Raw genomic sequence first — 4556 nt, forward strand, 5'->3', positions numbered from 1 at the left:
GGATTAGTTTGTGAGCCAGTACGTTCTTGGTCAGTCAATGGCTACGCTCGCGTCAAGACTGGAAAATGGAACCAGGACGGGGCGTGACAACTTTGGCTGACTTGATCTGATTGGGCAGGAATACAGTCTCCACCCATTCTGTGGATCCTCCATCTCCGTGCTGAGAAAAGGCGTTCAGGTAAGACAACGCCCCATCTCTCAAACTTTCATATGGACTATCCCATAATTTTAACCTTATGAAACCTCAGTTTTCAGAATTATTAAACTGTTTGTTTGGAAGAATACTGTACTATAGCATTTTTAAAATGAGAAACCCGTGTTGTTAGTTATATGGCGATAAGAGAGACTAAATTATAGGTAGTCCTTGACTTATGACCATAGTGGAGCCTTTACCACTAGGCCATATCACCACTCCTGCATAGAATACCATATAACCAGTTTAAATGTTCCAGGGCAATTGCAGATTTGAAGCACTGACTGATTTTGAAGGGCTGATAGGAGTATATGACAAACAGGGAAATTGATGTGGGCAGATTACCTAGGCTATATTGACAAGGAATATGACTGACATGTAACAGGAAGGAAAATATTTTTGTGTGATTCTTGAGAGGAAGAAGTTTGTTGGAATAAGTGCAGATTAGACCATAACATAGTTACATACTTGCAGACATATACACTTAAATAATGAAGGTAAAGTGCTAAAAAAAATAGATTGTACACTTGTCTCTACTGTGCCTTGATATTTGTCCCTAATTTGTGTGCCAGATTTAGGAGAGGGTACTTATTAAGCATAATTAATATATTTAATCAAAGATCTATTTTTCCTACTGAATAAAATTACTTCATCAGTAAATTCTAGTTAAATAGAGTAGGCACAATTTGACAGTGAATTTTATTAGCTTGCAAAAATCTCTAGTTCTTTTATGTATACTATGTAGTACTCAAGAGTTAGGTTATGAATAAATTTAGACAGCAATTCATATATGGCTTTCAGGTTTCCTATAGTATGCTTCATTAGCCTGGCTGACATGCTAATTTTCCTGCTGATTCCTATTCATACATATAGTATATTTAAGAAATGTAAGACATAAATTAATTCTATTTTTCTTAGTCATACCACATACTGCAGTAGCATAAATAATAGTTCCTGAAACTTTGCCTTTCCTTTTCTAAATATGCTGAGACTTCTGAATATCATTGTGCTATGGAAAAAAAAATTATTGGAGGTATGAGATCTTTTCAGCATTTTTTATTTTGCTATTACTATTTAAAGGCTAATCATCTGTGGAGTCTTAGCAGCCAACATCAACAGAATTTCAAGATAAAAACTCTCACCTGCAAAATCTGAAAAGCTCTGAGCAATTGCAGTTTCAACAGATAAGCTTACAATATTATTCCTGATTCTGAATAAGAAATAAATCAATGTTGATTTAGTTCTCAAACTGAACTTAAGGGTTTATCATATTATTACAGGATATAGTCAAAATATAGTTCTGTTATTATTGCATTGTATTCAAAGGTTCTTGTTCAGCTTCTGGTCTCTTGATTAGGTTGAGATTATTTGAAATAGTTGAAAACCACTGGCACTAAGCGTAGGAACTACATTATAGAACAGTGCTCCTCAAACTCACAATTTTAAGATGGATGGACCCCAACTTCCAAAATTCCCCAGCCATAATGGGGAATTAAAGTCGCTGAGGCTGAGAAACACCGCTGTAAACAGTACTTTATTATAACCAAAGGGCAAGAAAACCAAAATATAAAACCTAAAAAGTAAATTAATTTAAATATACATATCAAGTGACATGTTTGTAAAGATATAAGTTATATAACAGGAAATAAGAATGAAATGTATAATATAAAAGTACTGTCAAAAATAATTTGGATGGATCAATTCTACATGGTTCTGAAAGTCTTTTTTTAAAAACTTACAACTATCTCTTTTTTGGCAGGCTGCAGCGTAGCCAAACAACATGTTTTTAACACTCTTATGCACACACACAAAAAATCATTTTAGATTTTTTTTTCTTAAGCAGTTTTCCTTCCTTCCAGTTTTCCTTCCAGTCTTTTGATGTTTCTTAATTATTCTGTAGAGAACAAGTTTGTTGGTCTTTTCTTTCTAGCATGGAAAAGGAGAATATGGGAAGGCAGCCAGTTAATAGTGGGACTGGTACTGAAGATACTGTATACAGCAAGACTGAAGATACTGTATACAGCAAGCCCCTAGGTCCATGGTGGCGAACGTATGGCACGTGTGCCACAGGTGGCACACAGAGCCCTCTCTGTGGGCACACATGCCGTCGCCCGAGTCCTAGGCCTTTAGCTGGGTTTTATAAAACCTTTTCACTTTAGTCCTAGGCCTTCAGCTGGGTTTTATAAAACCTTTTCGCTTTAGGCCTCTGCCGCCGTATGCAAAAAAAAAAAAAAAAGGATTCAATCAATCAATCAATTTCAACTTCTTGCAGGAAAAAAAAGATCTCGCAAAGTTGGAATTGATTGATTGAACTTTTTAGTCTCACCCAATCTGCTGTTACCACCGCAGCCACGCCCACCCAATTGGCCACACCCACCCAATTGGCCATGCCCACCCGGCACCCGACGATACATAAGTGGGTTTTGGGTTGCAGTTTGGGCACTCGGTCTCTAAAAGGTTTGCCATCACTGCCCTAGGTTAGAAATGCCCTGGTTTAAGGATAACACATAATTTAGAACCCTATTGTAGCAAAATACTAATTAATTACACAATGGTTCAAGTTCAATATTGTTTATACAGAACTATACAATAATACAATATTATTGTATTATTATACAACTATACAATAATACTGTTCCAGCTTACATAGAAATCTTTAATCTTCCTCTTGCATTACAGACAGACCTTGGGAACAAAACTCGCTCTTAAACTGGGAACTACCTGCACAAAGAAGATTCAAAACAGCCTTTTGTCCTTGTTTGTCTGCTCAGCTAAAGAGCTTATTGGGTGGAAATTGTTTTTGGAAGAAATATATTCTCAATGTTGTGGGTAGAAGTTGAAACTTCTTGGGTTCTGTAACAGAGTACCTATGAAAAACACTTCTGGGCAGAGAGCACAGTATTATGGAAGGCACAGCTTTTATATGCACCGAAGAAGAGAAGCAAATTGAGTAATGCAAGAGGGAGATTGAAAATGTATGTAATGGAGCTATCATTCCACACTCAGATTTACACCATTCCCAGAAAGGAAAGAGAAATAAATTCTTGGAGAACCCACTTAATACAGGGTCTTTCCTGGCAATCTAGGTTGGTCTTAATCCCAAAGGTTTTTTTCCCCAAAGAAATAAAACAACAAAGTCCAGTTGCCTCCTGAAAAAGCACCTTTGGGGCAACCATAACATGGATAACTGAGAATCTCCATAGACAAGTTGGTCTTAATCATGCTTGCTAGCCAAAATCCAGATTTTTAGTCATGATGGCAAAAGGGGTTCCTTGGACTTCGAAGTATAAATTATACTACAATAATCTGAGGAAAATGTTGAAGTTAACCGAAGAGGGAAAGAATCCTCAGGGATTAGGTATTAAAATGATTTTAATAGATTTTTCAAAGATTAAAAAACAGTGAAATGTTTCTTTCCATAGTAAACTTTTAAAACTTGAATAGATTTAGTTTTTGAACATTGTTAATCTTTATGTTTTTTTATACAGTTGCTAAAAAGAATAACCATACCACCTAGTGGTGAAATATTATATTTACATGTAAATGTAACAAAAAAATCCCTAAAACTGAATTCCATATTAGGGCTGTACTTGCTATGAAAATGACTTGTTAAAACTGTGTCGGATCTTATGCAAAAATAAATGCTTCTATTTACCAAAGCAAGCATGAACCTGAAAAACGATTCAGTTGCTAATTGAGAAATAAACTCATTAAAATTAGTGCCGCTAAAAGACTTAAGATTCATTATTGTGATTTGTTTCTACCTTGCTGTACAGTTTTAAATTGTAAATCACTTTCAAAAATTATACAGTTGAGAAAGAGTATATAAATACTGATAATAAAAACGAATATTTACAAGAGTTACATTTAGAGTTCGAGCAATGTAGTCACATGCTTTGAAAAAATAACATTTTTACAATGCTATATTTAGACATATCTTCTATTTATTGTTTCAGTCATTGTAAATAGCTACTCGCTCATCAAGTAACTCCAATAATCTGCTCTAAATCATCTTATTGATTTTCTGTTTTTTCTCCCACAGAAAGAGCTTAGTCTTCCTAGAAGAGGAAGCTTGTGAGTATAACTTTTTCAAAATGTATAATTTGTAATGTGGCTTTGTATTATTTTTTAGGATTAACCAAGTTAATATTGCTGCATGCTACCATTTATTTATTTATTTATTTTATTACATTTATATCCCGCCCTTCTCCTTACGGACTCAGGGCGGCTAACAATCAGATAAAATACAAAAATACAATACACATTTAAAATTAATTAAAAAGAAATATTTAAATCTGATCCGATTAAAAGTGATTAAAACCCCTTTAAAATCCCTTAGGCCAGTCCCGCAAGCTGGAACAAC

This window comes from Protobothrops mucrosquamatus, unplaced genomic scaffold (assembly GCF_001527695.2).
Source record: "Protobothrops mucrosquamatus isolate PMUCROS unplaced genomic scaffold, P.Mucros_1.0 scaffold44, whole genome shotgun sequence".
Classification (NCBI taxonomy): domain Eukaryota; kingdom Metazoa; phylum Chordata; class Lepidosauria; order Squamata; family Viperidae; genus Protobothrops; species Protobothrops mucrosquamatus.